Raw genomic sequence first — 25,365 nt, forward strand, 5'->3', positions numbered from 1 at the left:
TGGGGCAGTTATAAAAATGTGTTCTAATAAATGACAGAGGAAAGCATGGAAGAAGGCTTTTGAACCAATCTTTTGTTTGTAATTAACAATTATAAGCCATAAGCTGTGTTGTAATAAGAGTATTTGATTTATAACTTTAGAATGTTGCTTTGTATTAAGGGTTTTAAACTGTAGCTTTAGATTATATAAAGGATTCAAACAAAAGAGGGAAGTGAACCTATCCCAAGCTCCTAACAAAACGGTGAAAATCTCCTGGAAGAGAAGATGGACATCAATGTCACTGATTAATGATTTCGAAAAGGGAAGCTGGACATCACTGTCACAGATTAAAGGTCCTAGGAAATAGAAGCTGGACCCCACATCACGAAGAAGGACCCCACCATCTGGGACACACATCCTGGGATATTGAAACCTGGAACAGATCCCAATAGAGTATAGAAATTGGAAAGGAACTGTGACAAACGCCAATCACTTGGTTTTTAAAATTTTAAAAGTTTAATAATAATAAAATGGTTCTAAAAATATTAATATAATTAGAGTAATAAAAATTTAGAACTAGGACAATTACAATACAATAAAAAAGCATGGAATTACAGACACCCAGATGTTTTTGGGCACTAAGCTGCCAAAAACATGCCTTGAACAAAGGAATAACCCTTAAAAGCAATAGCCTGTTGCATATTCATAGATCTTAAACATGATGCATAAATTCCTTGCAAATTAGGAACTTTTCTGGTTTTTGTCAACTTCTTCCCCTTAATCCTGGTGGTTCCATAAAGAAGGAGAGAAGGTGGAAGAATGTTTGTCTTTTCTGATAAGGGGGCTGTAACTCTTTATGTGCCCTGTCACTATTTTCTCTGTGTGAAGAATTTCTTGATTATCTCACCTCTTTCTTAAGCTGGTTAAAAAGTATCTTACATAGCATAGTTTTGATTTTAACATTGTGTTATAACCTAAAAATATATTAACACACTACTTAAGAGAATTAACACAGCATAACTTTCTAATATTACACAGAAAATATTAATTGTAATATTTATGAAAATCCAATCATAAAATATGCATTTTCACAGGAACTAAACATAACCATCATAGATTTACAATCCTGAAGTAAAGAATTGTGACGTCAAAAATTGGAAATAGAAACTGCTGAGAAAAGTTTATGAATATGCATGAATATGATCAATAAATACCAGCAAGCTCAGCAATCAGTGTGCAGCTGGGGGGGGAAACCCCCACCACTGTACCCAGTGCTGTCTTTGCTCATACATTACCATATTAATTAATAAATTAATAAATTGAATTGCTGCTTGATATATTGGCTGAGTCAAGCTTCTCATTTCTAACACTGTGAATGCGTTTGCAATTCTCTATTGGCTTTTTGCATTTCTCTACTGGCTTCTGCATTTCTCTGTTGGCTTTTTGCATTTCTTTACTGGCTTTTGCATTTCTCTATTGCCTTTTGCAGGTTCCTATTGACCACCAGCATTTTGCTCAGGTGCTCATACTGATATTGATTATTGATAATTCCTTGCAGCTGCTCGCTGGCACAATAAAATCTCAGAGTTTGCATGGACAAGTCCAAGGCAGTATGAGCTTTCTGCCAGGTTTTGGGAATCCTTTAGGAATGCATTTCTCACATCCCTAGGCCCCCCCGGTCCCGGCGCTGTTCCCGGGGGTCCCGCGGCTCTGGGGGGTCAAAGGGTAGGGGGCAGAAACCCCGTGATGGGTGGGGGGCACAAAGGGGGGTCTGGGCCTGGTGCTCGGGGGCGGTCGGTGCACGAGGGGGGGCCCGGTGGATCCCAGGGGATCCCAGTACCCGGGAGATTCCTGGGGTTTGAGGGGCAGTCCGGTCCCAGTCCCGGTGCTCAGTGAGGGTCTTGCTGTGATGGTTACACCTTTCTATTGGTTGAAGGTAGAGACACACTGTCCAACAAAAATGATACATATTGGCACGTTAATGTAAACATCGTACAGGCAGTTTTTAGTGTAAAATGGTAACACCAGCCCAAGGGGGTGGGAGTCTGCCGCAGACTGACCTGCTACACAGAGCGCAGCTCCTTTAGAAAGCATGTTATAGAGAAGAGAAAATAAACGGCCTTGAGAAGCCGACCCTATGCATTCCGACTTCTTCTTTGGCTGTGCGGGCTGGGAAGCAAGGACTTTTGCATTCTCAGGGTCACCTCGACTGCCAGACCCCCGAGACCTGGGAATCGCCCCAGAGCCCCCAGCCCTCCTTGTGCCTGCTGCCCCCTCACCCCAAAGGACTCTAGTGGCTCTCCCAGTCCATCCCAGTCTCTCCCATCCTCACAGCCCATCCCAGGGTCCCCAGAGTCTCTCCCAGTTTCTCTCAGTCCACAGCCATTCCATTCTGAGTCTGTTCAGTCCCTCTAACTCCACTCCCAGACCTCCACCCTCTCTCCCAGTGCCCTCCTGTGGGTCTCAGATTCAGTAAAAGAGAGAAACAGAGAGTTTCTAGCCAGGCAGAAGACTGGGAAAGAGTTTGGAAAAGAATGTAAATAATTCTCTATCTCTCTTGTTACTCACATTGTTTATAGTTAAGTTCTATCACTGTGCGTCAAGCACTCTGCACCAATGGTGTGGCTGTTTTCACTTCAGGACCAATGGATTTGGTCCTCATGGAGCTCTGTATAAAGACCAGGGTATTTTGAATAAACCGGAGCTTTACTCTCACAGCCTTCTGAGTTAGTCTTCTCATTCCCATCCTGCCTCGACAGTAACACCCTCCCAGTCCATTCAAAATCCTTTTGAGTCCAATCACAGACCTCCCCTCTCTTCCAGTCTCCCCCCACCCTATCCAATTTCATTCCCAGTCCCTCTCAATGCCACACCAGCCCTCTCCCATCTCTCCCAGTTCCCCTCAGCTGATCCCAGTGTGTTCCCAAACTCTCCCAGGGCCCATCCCACTGTGTCTATATTGCTGGGCCCCTCAAGCTCCCAGCCCAATCCTGGCCACTTGCTCTGCCCCATTAGGGATTTCTACCCTGCCCACATCCAGCTGAGGTGGTTCCAGGGCCAGCAGGAGCTCTTGGGGCATGTGGTGGCCACCAACATGGTCCCAAACAGGGACTGGACCCACCAGCTCCTGGTGCTGCTGGAAACCCCCCCACTCCGAGGGCGGGGTCACCTGCAGCTGCCAGGTGGAGCACGTCAGCCTGGAGCACCCCGAGCCGGCACTGGGGCACAGCCCGGCCCCCACAGCAGTGGGGACGGGGGGGAGGCACTGGCGGGACTGGGAGGGGGATTGGGGTGTGCTGGGACTAACTGGGAGGAAGTTGGAAAGAGCCTGGTTTAAACTGGGAGAGGGGCTTTGGGGTCTGGAAGGGCTGAGAAGAGCTTTGAAGGATACTGGGGAGGGTGAGATGGGGTTCCAGGGGTCCTGATGGGCACTGGGAGGAAGTTTGGGGGTGCTGGGTGTGACTGGGAGGGATCAGAGAGAGCCTGGAGGAGCTGGAAGGAGATTGGGGATGGAAAAGCAGAGGTTGGGATGAGGTTGGTTGTGCTGGAAAGAGACTGGGAGGGGTTTGGGTGAGTCCTGGTGGTGCTGGGAAGGGACTGGGAGAGGGTTTGGGGGTCCTGGGGCGGTGGGGCTCAACTGGAAGGGGGTTGTGGGATCCCGAGAGGGACAGGAAAAGCTTTGGTGGGTCCTGGAGAGGCCAGGAAGGGACCAGGGCAGGTTTCAGGGGGTCCTGGGTCCTGGGCTGGTGTAGAGAGCGTTGGACTCCTGGACAGCCGGGACGGATGGGGACGAGAGATCTCTGAAGTCAGGTCTTAGGTTTATTGTGGGGCCCTGCTGGGAGCTGCCAGCCACAGCTTGGAGCACGCCCCAAGGAGTGGGGGCAGGGAGAGATAGAGAGAGAGAGTTCCAAAAGAGGCTCCAAGAGAGAAGGGGAGGGCAGAAGGGCAGAAGAAGGGCCCCTGGTCTCCTGGGTACGCCTTATCAAGGGGGCTTCAGAGTGGGTGCGGAGTAAGACTTTGGACCAATGGGATTACAGATACATGATACTTCAGGGGAGGGTTACAGATGTGGGATAAACTATTCATTTTTGAGGGATGAGACAGAACATTCTGACTGACCCTTGGATCTGTCTGTAGGTCAAAAAGGGGGGTTGCCTTCCACTGGCCACACTACTGTTATCTCATTACTCAGCAACCAAGGTCCGGCATCTCAAAGCTCCTTCTCATCTCAGTCTCTCTATTTTCCAAATTCTTTGCCAGGCAATCATATTTATAAGGCTTTCCCATTTCATCTTCCTCAACAGGGACTGAGGGTGGCAGGGGGGGAGAGTGGGGGACGAGGGGGTGACAAAGGGACAGAGGGGACAGCAGAGCCCTCCAGGGAGGGGACAAAGGGGACCCCGGGAGGGCACAGGGCCCACCGCAGGAGGCCACAAGTGTCACCAGGCCCCTGACACCTCCCCTGTACCCCCCTCAGCAGCTAGAGGAAATGCTTGGCCACCCTGAGAGAAGTGATGGCCACCGTGGCCAGGCCGCACAGGGAGGTGCTGCTGGCCATGTCCCCAGAGTTCCTGCGTGTGGCTCTGGGGACCTTGATCTTTCACCTCCAGGACACCCTGTGCCACTACTGTGTCCCCTCCCTGGGCCACCGCCCTGTCCCCTCCCTGGGCTGGACCCTGGCCAACCTCGGGGACACCCCAGGGACCACCTGGGCCTGTGTGAGAGCCCTGGCCAGCGCCAGGCGTGTGCTGGACAGGCTCATGGACAGCTGGGCCCGGCTGGCCAAGGCGGCCACCGAGCCCCGCGACGCCTGCAGGGATGTGGCCACCGGGAGGGGACAGCGGCTGGAGCTGTACCTGGGGCTGCTGGGGGACTTGGTGGCCGCGTGTGACGAAGCCACCGCGTTCCTCTGGGAGCTGCAGCGCCGGCTCAGGGACATCGAGGCCACCCTGGAGGGGACAACAGCGGTTCCTCTGATTTCCATGTGGCCTTGGTGGCCACAATGGCCGAGGCTGAGCAGCTGTGGGAGGCCAGGGCCCACCTGGCCACGCGTCACCTGCTGGGGACACTTGGGGACATCAACACTGAGACAGAGTGAAAATTTAACAAGGTAGAAATCCATTTGGATTTAGGTGAAATGTGCCACTTTGAGCTTGCTAACATAAGCAGAATATGCTGATTAGTCTAATAACTGCAGCACTAGCAAAACTACCCCAACTAAGGAGAAAGAATGCAAATTTCCAAGCTAAAGAGATAAGAGATAAGAAAGACTCCTCAGACCTTGAAACAAACAGCCCAGAGTGACCCAAGACTTCTTTCTGTACTTTCCAACACAAACCAAGTACAAGTGTAACTAGCTGTAAGTGTAATGCGAAATCAGCAGAATGAATATGAATGAACCTATTGACCCCGAGATTGTGAAAAGTCCTTTTCTCCCAGCCCGCGCGGGGCCAGAGAAGGAGTCGAGATGTGGAGCTTTGCTTCTCAGGGCCGTTTATTTTCCCTTATCTCTAATACACTTTGTCCGCTCTGCTGAGCTCTGTCTAGCAGGTCGGTCTGTGGCAGTCTCCCTGCCCTCAGGGCGCTGTTTGCCTTTTACACTAAAAACTACCTGTACTGTGTTTACAGCAACGTGCCAATATCTATCATTTATGTTGGACAGTGTGTCTCTACCTTCAACCAACAGAAAAGTGTCACCAACTCAGCAAGACATGGAGGGCAAGAAGAAGAAGGTCAGGACACGCCCAAATCCCTCCATCTTGTTCCCTTGAACACCTTATTTTAGAACTCCAAAATGCTACTTTTCCACCTTGTGTTAATTCACCTACCACGCTACTCAAACCCTTGTGGCTTGTAATTCCTCAGACAAAGTTGGCAATTTTCTCCAGGGGCTAAAACCAAAGCCATCGGTGTTCTTGACACCATGCCAAGGTCTCCGAGCCCCCTGCCAGGGTCTCGTGCCATCCAGGGCAGCCAGAGGGATGTCCTGGATTCTGACACCCCCCAATTACCGAGCAGTGGGAGCCCCCGTGCACTGCCGCCCCTCACCGAGCATTGGGACTAGGACTGGACCCCCTCTCAAACCCCGGGAAACCCCCGGGCACTGGGAGCCCCCAGGCACCGCCACCCCCGTGCACCGGGACAGGGACCGGGCCCCCCTTGTGCACCGACCCCGCCGAGCACTGGGCCCGGACTCCCCTTTGTGCCCCCATCCATGACGGAGGTTCCATCCCCTCCCCTTTGACCCCCCAGAGCCACGAGACCCCCAGGAACAGTGCTGGGACTGGGAGGGACCAGAGGGGCCCAAAGCGCTGGGGGATCACAGGGGGATGCCCAGCACCGGGGGGGTCCCTTGGGGCTCAGTCCTGTCCCCACCCATTATCAGCCAGGACCCTCATTATCAGCAGGGTACCCCCACAATTTACCAGGACACCCCCATTCACTGCTTCCCCCCTTCACCGACCCCCCAAAGCGCTGGGACCCCCCCGAACCATGAGCCCCTCCGCAGTGCGCCAGGACCCCAACTCACCTCCCAGCCCCCATCCATGGGAACCCCTGCAAATCACAGCAGCACAAGGAGAAGAAGCCAACACCTTCCCCACACCCAGCATGGATCACCAGGACCAAGGATCCGCAGGGCTCTGCCCAACAGGCATCACTGGGGATCATCCAGCCTGGATTCTCCCATGGGGGATGGAGCTGCAGCAGCACACCAAGCTCTTCCCTCACTCTCTTCCCACACTCCAAGCTTCTTCCCTCACTCGGGGCACTCACAGAGCTTCCCTTAGTGGCACCTCCGTTGGTGTTGGGTCAAGGTGGAGCTCTGTGAGAAGCTCTTTCCACACTCCCCACACTCGTAGGGCCTCTCCCCAGTGTGGATGCGCCGGTGCACGGTCAGGTTGGAGTTGTGCTTGAAGCCCTTCCCACAGTCGGGGCAGCGGAAGGGCCTCTCCTCTGTGTGAATCCGCTCATGTACGAGGAGATCAGAGCTGGTCTGAAACCTCTTCCCACACTGGGGACACTCGTAGGGCCTCTCCCCTGTGTGGATGCGCTGGTGTGTTCTCAGGTGTGAGCTCCACCCAAAGCTCTTCCCACATTCCAAGCACTCATAGGGCCGTTCCCCAGTGTGGATCACCTGGTGCTTGATCAGGCAAGACCTGTCTTTGAAACCCTTGACTTGAAACAATAGAACATTAAACCAATGCATTTAGATTGCTTCAGACTGCATCAAGTTTGAGGAAATCGAGTAAAACCCACATGTCATGGAATGATTTTTTCTGCTGCACACCTGGGCTATGTGGGGATGGAAGGATTTCTGTTGCAGATCCTGGCCAGAATCAAGGAATGCCTTGACTCCAACACTAAACATACTGGTGGAGTTTTGCTTTTTCCTGCAGTTTCAGTGCAAAGTTTAGAGCATTAGTGTACTTTTTCTATAACTCCTACTTCTATATTGCCGGTTAGGTTTGGGTCAGGGATGAGAAAATGAATTTTTACAACGAGGAGAAGGAGAAAAAACTTAATTGCCTAGGAATTTTTTTGTGTATGTTGGTGTGTGGCTCTTAGAGATACCAAAATTTTAGTCTGGGTTTTTCAACATTCACCTTTAGGCAACATTTTGTAAAGCTGGAAGAGATTTAAAAGTGATCCTTTAACTCAAAAACAGTAAATAGATGATTTGAAGGAAAAAAAAGAGAAAAAGCAGCAGGTTGTGGAAGGGCCACATGTGAGGCTGCTGAAGGCTGCTCTGGAAGAGAAGCTCCATTCCAGGCACCCAGGGGAGGATCTTCAGCAATTCAAATTAACACTGCTGGGGCAGAGTGGGGACAATGTACCTGGCTCTTCTTGCCTGGGTCAGGAATTGGCTGATTCCTCTGCCCCTCACCCCAAGCTCTGCCAGCTTGCACAGATGGAATCTGCACAGCTGAAGGCAGAGCCCATGGTGAGGATCTCTGTCTCTGCAACAGAAATGGGTAAAGCTGCAAACGGAAACAGCAAATGGAGAATGTTGTGAAAACTTCACTAAAATAACGGGGGGATCATCCCTCTGCCCACTCCAACATCTGCTGTCACTGTCTGTGCTGTACAGGGTGTATCAGAGCACTGGGGCTTTTGCTAGAACAAGTTCAGGGAGATCAGTTGGAATTCAAGTATTTGATAATGTAATTAGAAAAAAGCGGTCAATTGATGCAGCCCCGGCTGCAGGGGGCACCCAAAAATGGGGAAAAGATGAAGGACCACCAGAACAAATCCTACAACACCATGGACCAGCCCCTGGGAACCCAAACCAATTCATATCAGGAAAGAGAGAACCCATTTATCATTTCAATGGCATCATTAGATTACAAGCTGTCCTCGGAATAAGAACCAACCAGACAGCTCCAGCTCCTGACCTTCCTGCCGACCAATCCACTGAAATGAGGAACGGAGCATTTCACCAGGGGATGGGGTCAGATTATCTGTGAGCAGAAAAAGGAGGAGTTTGTGGAAAACTAAATGATTCAAACTGCTGTTGGCAAAGAGATGACAAAGGAAAGTGCTGAAAAAGATGAGAAAGGAAATAGGAGAGCTTTTATGTATTGGTCCACACATAGAAAGGATGGGAATGGGACACACATTCGTGGCTCCCCGGCACACCAGGGGTTACACGAATGCTGCTTCTCCTCTTCTGTGCTGCAGCAACTCTCATCTTTTTACCATGCTCCACACCTTGGCAGTGCAGCTCATCCAGCAGCTGAGCCAGGGGATGCAGGTGGCAGCCAGGCCTCCTGATCCACAAACGGCTACAAAAGGACAGGGAATGAGGGCATCGAGAATAATCCCAAAACCAAAGAGGACCCGGGAAGAACAAAACAGAGTCAAGGAGTGAATCTGCCTGGAGATAGGGCCAGGCACTTGTAGTTAAGGAAGTAACTGGGAGAAACCATCAGTTCCAATAAATGTCACAAATTGACCCAGAGAGCTCCTCAAAGTCCCGCTACATTCCTGAACTTCGAGGAGAAGAACAAAGACTTAACAGAGCCATGAATATCGGCTGTTATACAAAAGGAGGGTGCATATTAACGAGGACAGGCAGCAGGCGCATCGGGAAGTCTGAACCTTCCAAGGACCTCAGCCAGTGGGCAAAGGCAGAGGGAGATGCGGCCGGGGAAATGAGGATAAAAAGGAGGCTGCGGACTACAACCATGGCAGAGAGCGCACGGCAAATGCCCCACGGCCTCTCCCCCTGCTCAGCAATAAAGTCACTTTTACAGGACTCCTCGCTCTCCTCCGGCCACAGAAACCTTCGGCGACGGGAATTTCCCCGCACGCTCCCGGCCGCGGGGCAGCCCCCTCGGTCCTACCCACAGCAGCCGGGCCGAGCCAGCGCTGCTCCGGCAGCGGCTCCTGCCCAGGCCCCGGCGGGAAGGAGACCGCGGGCAGCCGCTCCCGCCGCGCCCTCAGCCCGGGGCCAGCACGGCCCGGACACGGCACCACCGACCCGCCGCAGCCCCCTGCCGCCCCCTCCGCCCGCAGCCAGCCCCGAGCCCCCGCAGAACCCAGCGCGGCTCCCACCTGCGCCGGGGCCGCCCCCGAGCTCCGCCGACGCCGCCTCACCGCGCTCCGGCCGCTGCCGCCGCTCCCGGGCCCGCACAGACCCTCCTGGCGCCAATGGCGCCGCTGCCCGCCCACGGCCGCCCTCAGCCCGCCGCCGGGGCCGTGCTGCGCCCCGCTCCCACCAATCAGCGCGCCGCAACCGCGACTGACGGCACCAGCGGCCAATGGCAGCGAGCTGGGGGCGGGCTCTGCGCACGGCCCAGACTCGCCCCGCGCTCTCAGGGCCCCCCGCGCTGCGTGAGGGCAAAGCCGGAGATGAGCAACAGCCCCGGGACGGGCCCAGGCCCGAGGCGGGATTGAGCTGCCCACACAAACAAACTTCTCCGCACCTCCCGCCACGGCTTTCCCGGCCCTGCGCCTTCCGTGCCTCCGGCTCTGCGGGAAGCCCGGGAGCCTCACTTCTCCTGCCCCTCATTAGAGCATCGGTGCTTCGCTTTGATTTCCCCCGAAAAGGGAAACCTGCCCAAAGCCCTGTGGGTGAACGGGGGAGGGGAGAGATTTCTGGCAGAAAACTCCAAAGACTCAGAGCAGGATGAGGAGAAGTCAGTGCAGAGCCTTAAATGCAGCTTTCCCCACGCCTCCCTGCTCCCAGCTGCACCTCCTCCCCCGGCAGGGCAGGAGACAGGGAATGGGGCCATGCTCAGCTCATCCCCCTCGGCTTCTCCCTCTGCTCAGGGACAGGAGTCGTTCCCTGCTGCACCCTGCGCTCTCTCCCAGCCGAGACTTCTCCAGGAACTTCTCCGAGCCGAGTCCATCCCCTGGGGCACAGCCCCCTCCAAGTGCTGCAGCGTGGGTCACTGTGCCACGGGCTCGGTCCTGCCAGGCCAGGCTGCTCCAGCGGGGCCCCTCTGCCCGCGGGGTCACAGCTCCTCTCAGGCATCGCCGAGCTCCAGCCTGGCTCCTCCAGGGGCTGCAGGGGGATCTCTGCATCCCCATGGACCTGCGGGGGGATCTCTGCATCCCCATGGAGCTGCAGGGGGATCTCTGCATCCCCACGGACCTGCAGGGGGATCTCTGCATCCCCATGGACACGCAGGGGGATCTCTGCATCCCCACGGACCTGCAGGGGGATCTCTGCAGCCCAATTTTGAAAAACGCCAATCACTTGATTTTTAAAATTTTAAAAGTTTAATAACAATAAAATGATTTTTTAAATAGTAATACAATTGAAGTAATAAAAATTTAGAGTTAGGACAATTATAAAACAAGAAAAATGCAAGAATTACTGGCGTCCGGATGCTCACAGACACTATGTCACAAAAAGCATACCTTATGAACAAAGGAATAACCTTAAAAGCAGTGGCCTGTTGCATATTCATACATCTCATACATGATGTATAAATTCTTTGCTAATTAAGATCTTTGTGGTTTTTGTCAACTTCTTCCCCTTAATCCTGGTGGCTCCATAAAGATGGAGAGAAGGTGGAAGAATGTTTGTGTTTTCCGATGAGGAGGCTGTAACTCTTTATGGGCCCTGTCACTGTTATCTCTGTGTGAAGAGTTGCTTGACTATCTCATCTCTTTCTTGAACTAATCGAAAAGCATCTTACATAGCATAGTTTCTATTCCAACATTATGCTATAACCTAAAACTCTATTCAACCCACTACTTCAGAGAATCAATACAGCATAACTTTCTAACATTACACATCTAATATTCATTGCCATATTTGTAAAAAGCCAATCATAAAATATGCATTTTTCACAATCCCTCCTCTTATTATTTATAAATCATTTGGTTTGAGCAATATTTCTTATCCACTTGCATTCTGTGGACTGTGTTGGTAATCAAATAAAGCATGGGATTAATCAAGGAAGAAACACCAAAACAGTTGTAATGCATAAAAGGAAGAATCCCCATTTCTTCCACCATCCCATCCTCAATACTTTACCCCACCAGTTAGTTTTTAACATTGTTTTCTCATTTTTGGACTGGTATCTGCGTTGTTTTTTTCTAAGATGACCTCCCGTTTGTCATCTATTTTCAACAATCTGATATATTAAACTTTCCACAAACACCCCTTCTTTAGCCAATAAATAGTCTAAAGCAAACCTATTCTGCTACACTACAGTTTTTGTTTGGCTTTGCTGATTCAATATTAATTCCAGTGCCTGAGCAGCTTTGTTTGGTATCTCCTCTGTAACTGCTTGGAGTCCTATAATACAATTCAGTATATAATTTGGGGTCAACACAGAGCTAGACTGCTGTGCTGGTTTCACCTTTTTGTTTACTAATTGCCTTTTTACCGAATCTTGGACTATATCTCTAAGATCAAATGTAAAACAAATCCATCTCTCTCCTTTCAGACCATCAATGCCCCGTCTATTACCACTTTTTCCTAAGTTCCTTGTAATCCAATATTTTCCCCATTTTGCCTGCAGGTACTCAGTTTGGGTGGGTCTGTGGCTGTTGACATGGGTGTGTGTAACAAAAAGGAACTTTGGTTCCTTTCCGTGTAATACTTTCTGTAGCATTTGGGACACGATCTTGCTGGTATCTCAGAAGGGAAAAGACAACAAATGAGAGACAGAAACAGGAATGACAGAGGTCTGGCATGGCTTATACCCCCACCTCCCCTGCCTGTGGGGTTGCTTCCCACAGCAGGTACGTGTGATCTTCTCGGTGGTGAGTACAGTGCTCAGTCCAGGCTTGCCCTCTGTTTCCCTTGTCACTCCTTTTTAGTGATCTTTTTAATCAAGTCCTTTTCGACACTCCTTAACTGTGGTTTCCCACCGTTCCTCAGGTATCTCTCAGTCAACAGGCACTAATTATCCATCCACAAAACAAAGTATTACTTCGGTTGTTTTGAGTTCTATCTGTATAGGGAATTGATTCACTACTGATACCTCTTGCAACAAGAGCATAGATTTTGTGAGCTACAACTCCAATTATTCCCATAATTTGAACATTCACTTTAAGCCAGCTAGCGTGTCCAGTATTGGGATGAATCACATAAAGTGTACAGTACAGTACCGATGGCAATTTCTCTTCTTCCCTGTACAAGCCACAGGCTAAGGCCAGGCTATAAGAACTCTTTGACTGAAACACTCCCGATCCTCCTGTTTGAAGTGGCAGTGTTCCTCTGCCAAGGAGGTGTCGGAGGCGTCTCAGGGTTTATTCAGGCAGGGCTTAGAACCAGTGATGCAAGCTTTGCCTTATTTCTCAGTGAGGTGTTATTCTTTGTACCTGCCTTGGATCATTTGGGTCTTCCCAAACCATTTTACCACCCAGTCCCATTGAAAGTCAATTTGGTATCACCTGGTTTAGATGTGATAGTCCATTCCTCAGGTTTCTTCACAAGTCCTTTGGTTTTGCTGGCATGAATTCACCCTCTTTCCGTGGTTCGGATTGCTGCTTCAGTGGTACCTGGACTTCTTAATAACACAGTGTTAAAAGACAGACAATACTGCATTAACTTTTACCATTAGTTTTCTTTAAAACTTTCTTGGTTTAACCAAAAGCTGTTTCTACATCTGCCTCTTCTTCTTGTATCCAGCTGTGTTAAGCTGCAGAGGCCAATTCTTCTTCCTGTGAGCTATAATTAGTTAAATAAAAAACACCAGGCCAATTTTAACATGAGATGTATCTCATCTCTTGCTTTTTACTTTTTGGGCAACATTTAACAGTTTTAGTCTTACAGACTCATTCTTCAGAACAAACGCCTTCTCCTCTTAACAACAACAACAACAACAACAACAAAAAAAAAACAGAAAGAAAAAAGAAATCTTGCTTAAGAAAATAAACCACTTAGTGAGAGTCAGCTATCTCTGCCTTGATCTTATCTCTAGCGGTGTCCCTCTTTCCCAGCCTTGCCCTTAACTCTGTGTTCCGCCTCTCCCCCACCCCGTTTTCACTCTGCCTAGCAGGAATGGGGGAGAACTTACAGACAGCTGTGGGTGAGGGGACCTTGGGGGTGTATTTCGCTCTCCCCTTCGCTCTCTCTCTTTCTCTCTCTTTTTCTCTCTTCACATTTCAATATCCACATTCCAACATCAGTCCACTTTCTAACATTAGTCTACATTTACTTTTGTTATGCGTGTTCTGCAGGCGTTTAATTCACTGCACCCTCCACCAAGGCTACCAGCCACTCACAGCTGACAGTGCAAAAATAAAACCTTGGTTTGCTATCACAATTTTTCCATTCACAAGCTTGAAAAGGTTGCAGGAATGAAGTAAACAACTTACTTCCAAAGTGATCCTGCCTGCACCAAAACAAATTTAAGGCAATGATAGTTAGTGCAGTGCAATTTGCAATGAAGCCAAGGTTTGATTTGGGAAGGGCATCTGAGGACACAGAGTATGAGTTTTACAAATCTATATTTTGAAGAAGGAATGGACAAAATATGAATACAGTTGGGGGCGGGGGGAGGACAGCAAGTAAGGAATTTGTCTCTGCAATACTCTCTTTTTGACTGCCAGGAAACACTGTCCAAAGAGGCTCCTGTGGTACAAACAATAACTGGGTGGGAAGAGGCGCTCCTGAATTCAAGCCTTAATGTCATAATAGGAAACTGCCCCTGAGCACTGCAGTGCTGGAGCACCCTGCCTGCAAACTCACCAGAGGCAAGCCACTGCTGCCACGCTGCAGGGCTGCCTGCAGCACAGAGGGAATCATGGCCAAGCCCTCCCTGCAGGCCTGGATAAACCACACAGGGAGCCCAAAACTTCCTCACAGCTCTCTAACTCATTCAAGAAATAAACCTACAGCAAGCAGAGATCCCCCCACCATCTTTTTAATGTGTATGTGTCACACACCCACAGTGATGCTGAAAGTAAGAAAATTAACAGCTTACATTAGAAGATACTGAATTTTTTCTTCACCTCACTTTGTAGGCTCCCTTTTATATATGTAGCCACCTCCAAGTCCAGGAAAAAAATTAGACCTGTTTTTCAGAAGTCTCATGCATGCACAACTCTAGCTGCTGTTCCAGGTGCACTGCAAATAGCCAGCACTTCCAGAAAAACTGACAAACAAATAAAACAAAAACCAAGAAAGCAAAACACATTTGGGTACATGAAAAAGGACTGGCTGGAAGAAAAAATGTTTCTCATTGACCTACCAAGTAGCTGGTGTTACCTTTAGTTTAACTTTACACACTGAGAACCACTTGAGTGAACAGCCTGCATTGACTCAAAATAAATTAATAGCAGGTTTTGCTATGTCACAGCTGTAAACTAGTTTTTCAATCCTAGAGTACAGTTGTCGCCCTGATTCTTGAGTTTTCTTAAGCCTTCTGAATTTACATTCTATTGGGAAACTTTCCCACACAGTTTCTGTAAATAACGTATTGTTTTGCATTCCTCCATGGGGGTGGAGAGACTTGATGTACTAGTGCTTTGTCCAATGTCTTCGGAGAGGTGGCCCGTTCACTCTCCAATCCACTGTCACCTTTGGAGAAGTATAAAAGTTGGAGTCAGAAAATAAACGCTCTCTTTTTTTGCCTTGCAAGGTAGCAAGTGGCTCGCGTTGTGCTTTCTCGTGTCCTATAGCGACATCTGGTGACCGCCGAAGTGTATTGCAGCTTAGGCTGGGAACTTGGTGAGGTTTTTTCTGTTTGTTTAGAGCGTTGTCTATTGCTGGTTTTTTTGGTAATGGAGAGCTTTGAGGGCATTAGGGAGGAGTCTGTGGCTTTGGACGTTTGGAGGGAGGTGCTGAAGCGGAAACGCGTTCCTTTTTATTGGGATGATTTTGAGAGGCTGTTTTTATGGGCAAGGGAGCAGGGATTCTTTCCCAATCTTGCTGAGGCCCTTTCCTGGGAGAATTGGTCTCCCGTGGGAGATCGCCTCCTGGATGCCCTGCTTGATAATCGTTTTGAAGATGTTGGGCCGCTGATGATGCTGTTTAAGAGGTTGGATGCCATTTGGCAGGGGTCTGAGGTTGGCAGTTCTCGGGCTTCTCTGGGGGACCTATCTGTCTTGGATGCGGATGCTGGGGAGGCCGAGTCTCTGTACAGTTGCCCTGATTCCCCTAGCCCCGGGGGGAGTGAGCTGGAAGGTGGCTCCTCCTCTGGTGTGGTTCGGGCTCCCAGGCCACTGGCTTCAGGCATCCGGTCGGTGGGGCCGGTTCGGCCACCTCGCCCTGCCCCGCGTCGCAGGCGTAGTGGGCTGGGCGGGAAAGCACTTTCTCTTTGTGCCTTCCCGGCGCTCGGGGGTGAACGGGGGCCCGTGGATCAGCCCCCGCCTCGGATTGCGTCTGACTCGGTGACGGTGAATTGCCCGAACTGTGGTGTTACATTTCCCCTGGAGAAGACACAGGCGCATTCGCCCGGTCCGGTCTCGGGTTCATCTTCTGAGGAGGAACCTGCTCCGATCCCTGAGCCTGCGCGGCCTGCCGGGCATGCGCAGGCGGTGGGGGCCGCCAAAGGCGGGGCCTTGGTCACTGTTCCATCGGACCCCGCCCCGGCAGGCGGGCAGCCCGCCCCGTCCCGCCTGATGGGGGCGGTGCCCACCGGGAGGCTGCGCGGCGCGGGTCTGACGCTTCTTGGGGGCGTGCCAGACTCCCTTGTGTCGTCCCGCGGTGACGTGTCTCCGCGCGCCGCGTCTCCCTCTTCGCCCCGTCCTTCCCCCGTCCCGGGGGATGGGAGCGCTGGGCTGGGGTTGCGGTCTGCGCCTCCGCCTGCGCCCGCCGCGGTGCCCTCTGCTGATACTGCAGACAGCACCGCTGGGGCACCGGCTGGTTTGGTTCCGCCTTCCCCGCCTGCCGCGGGGGCCGGGACTGCGGCACAGCGGGGCGCTGGGGTGTTCACCTTTAGCGCGACTGCTGACGCGGCCGGCGGGAGACCGTGACTCCCCGTGGCCGCGGATCCTCCCAGTCGACCTTGTGGACCCTCCCTGCCTGCCAGGTGACTGTGCGTCCGAAGGACCACGGGGGGTTTTGGCAGGAGGTCCTGGATAAGGCTGAGGAGATGTGCGACTTCGGCCCCTCGCGGAGCCTGCCGGATCAAGGGGAAGGCTCCTCTGGCTCTGCTGATGCTGCGGGGGGCGTGGTGTCCGGTGATGTTGCACCGCCTCGCAGCCCAGGGGCTGCCAGTGTCCCGGAGGCTACGGGACACGATACGGTGGATAATGCAGCCTTACCAGGGGGTCCTCAGGCTTTCCCTGTGCTTAGGGGTGTTACTCATAACACTCATGAGCCTTTTTCATTTAAGGTGTTGAAGGAAATCCAAGACACCGTTGCACAGTATGGTGTTGGGTCTGCTGAGGTTATGCAGACGATCCAATTACTTGTTGCTAACCTGCTGACGCCTTTCGATATTTGTTCTGTGGCTCAGGCTCTTTTTGACCCTGTGCAATTTGACGTGTTTGAGGACAAGTGGGCCGCTTTAGTGGCCAGTGCAGTACGGAAGAATGCTACGCGGGGGCAGCAGGATCCCAGACGTGTAGCTACCGCCGACATGTTGATGGGCACAGGTAATTATGTTGATCCTCAGGGGCAGGCGGGATACAATCCTCTCGTGCTTGAGCAGTGCAGGACGTTAGGCTTAGCAGCTGTGATCCAGACCTTAGAAATGGCTGCCCCGATGGAACCCTTTCTGACTGTTGTTCAAAGGGCCGATGAGTCATTCATGCACTTTGCATCGAGGTTGACTGCCTCGGTGGAGCGGCAGGTGGTAGAACCTGAGCTAAGGCGAATGGTCCTTGCGAGATTTGCTAGGATCCACTGCAACGCAGAATGCAAGAGAATCATACAGGCTCTTCCTGAAGGGGCTACACTTTCACAGATGGCAGCGGCCTGTGCAGACCTAAGCCCCTCGGTTCAGAAGGCGGATGCTTGGGCTGCTGCTGCGCAGCCGGTCTGGGCAGCACCGCAGGGCTGGCAGCAGCCCCGGGGTGCTGCTCAGGCGAGCACCAAACGGGGGAAGAAAGCACAGAAAGGAAAATTTCCCTCGTATGTTTGTGGCCGGTGTGGAAGGCCAGGCCATCCTGCAGAGGTTTGCAAGGCGACGGTTCATGTTAATGGCCAAGCACTCCCAGGCCCGGGAAACGGGAAGCGGAGCGCAAAGGGGGGGCGCGCTCAGACACAAGTTCCTCTCCAGACCCCAGAGCCCATGGAGGTCTGCTCGGCCAGCTTGTCGCCAGCACCCGCGGGTCAGCAGGTGTGGATGTCTGCACAGCAGCAACAGTCGTGTTAGACTCTTGCAAGGTGCACAAGGTTCCCCTGGACGCCTTTGGTCCCTTGGGTGAAGGCATGAGCGCCTTCCTCATGGGGAGGTCTAGTGCCACCCTTCAGGGCATCATTGTGCACCTGGGTCTCATTGATGCAGACTTCACAGGGCAGATTTGTGCAATGGTTTCCACACCCACACCCCCTGTTACGATCCCAAAAGGGACACGGCTTGCTCAACTTGTGCCTTTTAAGTCTTCTGTTCGCAGGACGACTGACCGGTTGCGAGGTGATGGCGGTTTTGGATCCACTGGGCCGCCTCAAGTTCACTGGACTGCTGTCCTGACCAAAGACCGTCCCGAGATGCTGTGTACCCTCTCCATCCCTGATGCAACACCGTCAGAGATCCGCCTGCGCGGGCTCCTTGACAGCGGCGCTGATGTCACGGTTCTCTCCCTTGCCGCCTGGCCTCCGGAATGGCCCCTGGATCCAGCGGAGACGTCTGTTGCGGGCCTGGGGGGAACAGCACGGTGTTATGTGAGCCAACGGCCTGTGCTGGTCACAAACCCAGAGGGACAGACGGCCTGGATTAGGCCTTATGTTACTTCTTCTCCTGCTAACCTCTGGGGGAGGGATGTTCTATCTGCGTGGGGGGTGCGCATTGGGACGGGTTTTTGATGGGGGCCACTGCAGCAAAGGGCGCAGAGTGTCCTACGCCTCCTATACGGTGGCTGGTGGATACACCTGTTTGGGAAAACCAGTGGCCCCTCCCTCAAGATAAACTGATCGCCCTTCGGAAATTGGTGCAGGAGCAGCTGGACCAGGGTCGTCTGGAGCCTTCTAACAGTCCCTGGAACACCCCTGTTTTCTGCATCAAAAAGAAGTCTGGGAAATGGAGGTTGTTACAGGACCTCCGGAAGGTCAATGCGGTCATGGAAGGCATGGGAACATTGCAGGCGGGCATGCCATCGCCTGCCATGCTTCCTGCAGGCTGGCCGATCTTCATCGTGGATTTGAAGGATTGTTTCTTTACAATTCCTTTGCATCCCGATGACAGACCGAAATTTGCCTTCACGGTGCCAGCAATTGACAATGATGAGCCTGCACAGCGATATCAATGGAAAGTTCTGCCACAGGGATTGCGCAATTCCCCGGTCATATGCCAATGGTATGTGGCCCGTGCCTTGTCTGGAGTTCGCAAGCAGTTTCCTGATGCACGTCTGTATCATTATATGGACGACATCTTGGTGGCTGCGTCCACTCAGGATGAGCTGCTGAGGATTCAGCCTCGGTTGCTCGATGCTTTGCATGCTCATGGGCTGCAGGTGGCTCCAGAAAAGGTTCAACAGCAACCTCCTTGGAAGTATTTGGGGGTCAAAATTCTGGAACGGACAATCCAACACCAGGAGGTGCAATTTGCACACTCGGTCAAGACACTGAATGATGTTCAAAAACTGATGGGTGTCATCACCTGGTTACGTCCATACTTGGGACTAACCGATGCACAACTGTCTCCTGTGTATGATCTGTTGAAAGGAGACTCTGATTTAAAATCACCTCGCACATTGACCCCTGAGGCACGTCAGGTGCTGGAGGAGGTTCAGCAGGCTGTTTCTGCCCGTCAGGTTTATCGCATTGATCTTTCCGTTGATGTCGCTGTGTTCGTTACCACTCCAGATTCGCATCCCACAGGTATCATTGGTCAATGGAGTGACAAATGGTCCGATCCCTTGCACATCTTGGAATGGGTTTTCCTGCCCCATCAGCCGCAGAAGACGGCAACGACATTGGCTGAGTTGATTGCTCGGTTGATAATGAAATGCCGGCAACGGTGTTTGCAATTGATGGGTGCGGATCCTGCAAAGATCATACTCCCGATATCCCGGGAGGACTTTGACTGGAGCTTTGCACACTGTGTGTCCCTGCAATGTGCTCTAGAAAATTTTTCAGGGCAGATCACTTATCATTTGCCCAGCCACAAGCTACTGCAGGTGGCAAAATCTATGCAGATCTCTTTGCGGCCCAAAAATAGTCAGGAACCTGTGCAAGGACCCACCGTCTTTACTGACGGTTCGGGGAAAACAGGAAAGGCCATTGTTACTTGGAAGGACGGATCTGAGTGGAAGGTTCTGAAAGGTCATCAGGATGGGTCGGCCCAAGTGGTTGAGTTGAGGGCCGCTGTTATGGCATTTGAGAGATTTTCCCAGGAACCTTTCAATTTGGTCACAGATTCTGCCTATGTGGCTGATATCGCACAGCGGTTGGGTCACTCAGTTTTGAAGGAGGTCAGTAACCCTGCCTTGTTTCATTTACTGAAGACCTTGTGGTGTGCTATTCAGGCCCGGGTTCATCCGTTTTACGTTCTGCATGTGAGAAGTCACACCAATTTACCAGGGTTTGTAGCAGAAGGTAACGCGAGGGCTGACAAGTTGGCTAATCCAGCGTGGGTAGCACCCCAGCCTGATACACTCGCACAGGCCAAGGCATCACATGGGTTTTTCCATCAGAATGCACATACTCTGCAGAAGCAGTTTCAGCTAAAGCCAACAGAGGCTCGTAGCATTGTTGAGTCCTGTGACGACTGCCATGCACTTGCTCCGCCTTTACCAGCAGGGGTAAACCCTAGAGGCCTTAGGGCCTTGGAGCTTTGGCAGACTGATGTCACCCAGATTGCCGAGTTTGGCCGGCTCAAGTATGTGCATGTCATGGTGGACACGTTCTCCTCTGCGATGTGGGCTTCCGCTCACACTGGAGAAAAGGCTCGTGATGTCATTGCCCACTGGAGGCAGGCCTTTGCCGTTCTGGGCATACCTTCTGCTGTGAAAACTGACAATGGTCCTGCTTATGCATCGCAGCAGGTGCGGCAGTTCCTGCAGTTGTGGGGTGTGTCACACAAGTTTGGTATCCCCCATTCTCCAACCGGCCAAGCTATTGTAGAACGCGCTCATGGTACTCTGAAGCGGGTTCTTCAAAAACAAAAACGGGGAATGCAGGGTGAGACCCCGCACAGTCGGTTGGAGAAAGCATTGTACACCATCAATCATCTTACAGTGCAGCAGAATTCAAATAACCCTGTCATTTTAAATCATCATCTCTCATTGCAAGCTGCAGACGAGGCACATCAGCCTCGAGCAAAAGTTCGAGTGCGGAATTTAGTCACTAAACAATGGGAAGGTCCCTATGACCTTATCGCTTCGGGGCGCGGGTATGCTTGTGTATCCACAGATACTGGGGTACACTGGGTACCTTCAAGGTGTGTTCGTCCTGATCTGCAACCGCAGAGACAGAATCCGACAAACGGGCAACATAGAAGCCGTGACCAAACTGAAAGTCATCAAATGGATGGATCATCGAGTGATGACTCAGTTGAAGATGACGGTGGGTGATCACTCTGATGATTCCTCCACGAACAGACACTGAACCTTATTCATTTTTCCTTTTCTTTTAAACTAAAAAGGGTGAGATGTCGCCCTGATTCTTGAGTTTTCTTAAGCCTTCTGAATTTACATTCTATTGGGAAACTTTCCCACACAGTTTCTGTAAATAACGTATTGTTTTGCATTCCTCCATAGGGGTGGAGAGACTTGATGTACTAGTGCTTTGTCCAATGTCTTCGGAGAGGTGGCCCGTTCACTCTCCAATCCACTGTCACCTTTGGAGAAGTATAAAAGTTGGAGTCAGAAAATAAACGCTCTCTTTTTTTGCCTTGCAATGTAGCAAGTGGCTCGCATTGCTTTCTCGTGTCCTATAGCGACATACAGTAAGTTATGTATTTCAAGATAAAAATCAAAATGCAAATTGGAAGAAATTTAGTACTGCATGAGGTGTGCACACAATTGATTTACCTCCAAAAGTCAGTTTACAACTTTCCTCTACCAGGATTGCAGTAGCTGCTATAGCTTGAATACACGCTGGCCAACACTGATTTACTGGATCCCACATCTTTGATGAATAAGCCACTAGTCTCTTTACTCCTCCCCACTCCTGAACCAAAACCCCATGAGCTACCCCCTTTTCTACATTCACGTACAGATGAAAGGGTTTTGCTAGTGAAAGTAAGCTTAAAGTCAGTATTGAGGCCAGTTTTAACTTCAGTTTTACAATAATTTGTGTAAAATTGCCTGTATGTATCCCTCAATCCATGATCTATAATATCCCAATAAGCTGAGTAGTTTTCTGTTTTCCCTCTTTGAAGAGAGAGGGGGAAGGGATAAAATTCCTGTGATTTGATCTGGGTTGAGCTTCTGACTACCCTTACTAATCAAATGTCTAAGACATTTTACTTTTGTTTCTACAAATTTCAAATTGATACTCTTAATACTTTTTCCCCAAGAAAATTCAAACGCTTTATAGTAGCGTCTGTAACTTCAGCTTCAGCTTCCCCAGAAAGAAAAAAATCATCCACACATTCATTCCCCCCTTATCCGCCCCATCCCAACAAATACTCACCTATCCTTTGTCCTTGGGTCTTGGTTCTTCGTGAACACTTTAGTCTTAGGGACTAACTACCATGGTTTTAGGGAATGCTTTCCCTTTTCTTTGTTTTATTTTCTCATTTTGCCCATGGATCATAACCTGTGTCTGTGGTCCCACACCAGGGGAACAGAGCGAGGCTGCCTAAATAGGGCAGGACCCTCTTCCTCACCCTGACTCTCCCAAGGCCCCGGCAGAGAGGGGTTAGAAACCATCCTTTGCTACCATAATTGTGAAAAACGCCAATCACTTGGCTTTTAAAATGTTAATAATAATAACATGGTTATTAAAATAGTAACACAATTAGAGTAATAAAAATTTAGAGTTAGGACAATTAAAGACAATAAAAAGCAAAGACTTAAGGATGTCTGGATGCTCTTGGGAACTTAAGCCACAACAAGCATACCTTGTGAACAAAGGAATCACCCTTAAAATTACACTATTGCATATTCATATATCCTTCATGCGTATGCATACATTCTATTTAAACCAAGAAACTCTGTCTTTTATATGCCAACTGTTTCCTTTAATCCCCATGGCGCCTTCGAATCTGAGCAAGGGGTGAATAAATTAGCTTCTTCTGATAAGAAAACCATAAATTCCTCTTCTCTGGAAGACTTAGGTGTTTTGTGATGGTTATGTCAAAGCGAGTATCTCATGCCTTAAAAGAAAACCCATATACATAGTTTCTATTTTAACTACTAAAGCTTCATTTTAACTACAAAACTACATTTACGATACTATTAAAATGTTAATACAGCACTATTAATCAAAGTAACATTTATGCATTTTTCACTGTGGGCGTCTCCTGGAGTGTCCCCGGAAAGGGACCATCTATGCACGGAGCCACATTTTTTCATTTGTAAATTACGTCTTTCTTTCTCTGCCCGCTGTGGTTTCCTATCTTTCCTCGCTGCAACTTCAGGTCTTTTAAAACTGAAAGAATCTTTTTCTACAAGCACAACTGACTTCATGTACATTTTACATAAGCACGAATTATTCCATACCATATATTACAATGGGGCTGCAGAGATCCCCCTGCAGGTCCATGGGGATGCAGAGATCCCCCTGCAGGTCCATGGGGATGCAGAGATCCCCCTGCGGGTCCGTGGGGATGCAGAGATCCCCCTGCGTGTCCATGGGGATGCAGAGATCCCCCTGCAGCTCCGTGGGGATGCAGAGATCCCCCTGCAGGTCCGTGGGGCTGCAGAGATGCCCCTGCAGCTCCATGGGGATGCAGAGATCCCCCTGCAGCCCCTGGAGGAGCCAGGCTGGAGCTCGGCGATGCCTGAGAGGAGCTGTGACCCCGCGGGCAGAGGGGCCCCGCTGGAGCAGCCTGGCCTGGCAGGACCGAGCCCGTGGCACAGTGACCCACGCTGCAGCACTTGGAGGGGGCTGTGCCCCAGGGGATGGACTCGGCTCGGAGAAGTTCCTGGAGAAGTCTCGGCTGGGAGAGAGCGCAGGGTGCAGCAGGGAACGACTCCTGTCCCTGAGCAGAGGGAGAAGCCGAGGGGGATGAGCTGAGCACGGCCCCATTCCCTGTCTCCTGCCCTGCCGGGGGAGGAGGTGCAGCTGGGAGCAGGGAGCCGTGGGGAAAGCTGCATTTAAGGTTCTGCACTGACTTCTCCTCATCCTGCTCTGAGTCTTTGGAGTTTTCTGCCAGAAATCTCTCCCCTCCCCCGCTCCCCCACAGGGCTTTGGGCAGGTTTCCCTTTTTGGGGGAAATCAAAGCGAAGCAGCGATGCACTAATGAGGGGCAGGAGAAGTGAGGCTCCCGGGCTTCCCGCAGAGCCGGAGGCACGGAAGGCGCAGGGCCGGGAAAGCCGTGGCGGGAGGTGCGGAGAAGTTTGTTTGTGTGGGCAGCTCAATCCCGCCTCGGGCCCGGGCCCGTCCCGGGGCTGTTGCTCATCTCCGGCTTTGCCCTCACGCAGCGCGGGGGGCCCTGAGAGCGCGGGGCGAGTCTGGGCCGTGCGCAGAGCCCGCCCCCAGCTCGCTGCCATTGGCCGCTGGTGCCGTCAGTCGCGGTTGCGGCGCGCTGATTGGTGGGAGCGGGACGCAGCACGGCCCCGGCGGCGGGCTGAGGGCGGCCGTGGGCGGGCAGCGGCGCCATTGGCGCCAGGAGCGTCTGTGCGGGCCCGGGAGCGGCGGCAGCGGCCGGAGCGCGGTGAGGCGGCGTCGGCGGAGCTCGGAGGCGGCCCCGGTGCAGGTGGGAGCCGCGCTGGGTTCTGCGGGGGCTCGGGGCTGGCTGCGGGCGGAGGGGGCGGCAGGGGGCTGCGGCGGGTCGGTGGTGCCGTGTCCGGGCCGTGCTGGCCCCGGGCTGAGGGCGCGGCGGGAGCGGCTGCCCGCGGTCTCCTTCCCGCCGGGGCCTGGGCAGGAGCCGCTGCCGGAGCAGCGCTGGCTCGGCCCGGCTGCTGTGGGTAGGACCGAGGGGGCTGCCCCGCGGCCGGGAGCGGGCGGGGAAATTCCCGTCGCCGGAGGTTTCTGTGGCCGGAGGAGAGCGAGGAGTCCTGTAAAAGTGACTTTATTGCTGAGCAGGGGGAGAGGCCGTGGGGCATTTGCCGTGCGCTCTCTGCCATGGTTGTAGTCCGCAGCCTCCTTTTTATCCTCATTTCCCCGGCCGCATCTCCCTCTGCCTTTGCCCACTGGCTGAGGTCCTTGGAAGGTTCAGACTTCCCGATGCGCCTGCTGCCTGTCCTCGTTAATATGCACCCTCCTTTTGTATAACAGCCGATATTCATGGCTCTGTTAAGTCTTTGTTCTTCTCCTCGAAGTTCAGGAATGTAGCGGGACTTTGAGGAGCTCTCTGGGTCAATTTGTGACATTTATTGGAACTGATGGTTTCTCCCAGTTACTTCCTTAACTACAAGTGCCTGGCCCTATCTCCAGGCAGATTCACTCCTTGACTCTGTTTTGTTCTTCCCGGGTCCTCTTTGGTTTTGGGATTATTCTCGGTGCCCTCATTCCCTGTCCTTTTGTAGGCGTTTGTGGATCAGGAGGCCTGGCTGCCACCTGCATCCCCTGGCTCAGCTGCTGGATGAGCTGCACTGCCAAGGTGTGGAGCATGGTAAAAAGATGAGAGTTGCTGCAGCACAGAAGAGGAGAAGCAGCATTCGTGTAACCCCTGGTGTGCCGGGGAGCCACGAATGTGTGTCCCATTCCCATCCTTTCTATGTGTGGACCAATACATAAAAGCTCTCCTATTTCCTTTCTCA

At 51.8% G+C, this 25,365-nt stretch overlaps 2 long non-coding RNA genes across 2 annotated transcripts; one reads left to right on the forward strand and one right to left on the reverse strand.

Annotated features, from left to right (window-relative positions):
• Window positions 1-472: 472 nt before the first annotated feature.
• LOC116807646 (uncharacterized) lies at window positions 473-11,133 on the reverse strand. Its single transcript, XR_012051719.1, has 6 exons — window positions 11,127-11,133; window positions 10,803-10,825; window positions 9,535-9,951; window positions 4,836-4,928; window positions 2,040-2,647; window positions 473-1,926 (listed from the first exon to the last, which is right to left on the reverse strand). It is a non-coding gene; the product is annotated as an uncharacterized lncRNA (long non-coding RNA).
• A 13,108-nt stretch (window positions 11,134-24,241) lies between these two features.
• LOC140680418 (uncharacterized) lies at window positions 24,242-25,365 on the forward strand. The gene is made up of 2 exons (XR_012051689.1): window positions 24,242-24,359; window positions 25,132-25,365. It is a non-coding gene; the product is annotated as an uncharacterized lncRNA (long non-coding RNA).

The sequence above is a fragment of the Taeniopygia guttata genome, chromosome 21 (genome assembly GCF_048771995.1).
Source record: "Taeniopygia guttata chromosome 21, bTaeGut7.mat, whole genome shotgun sequence".
Classification (NCBI taxonomy): domain Eukaryota; kingdom Metazoa; phylum Chordata; class Aves; order Passeriformes; family Estrildidae; genus Taeniopygia; species Taeniopygia guttata.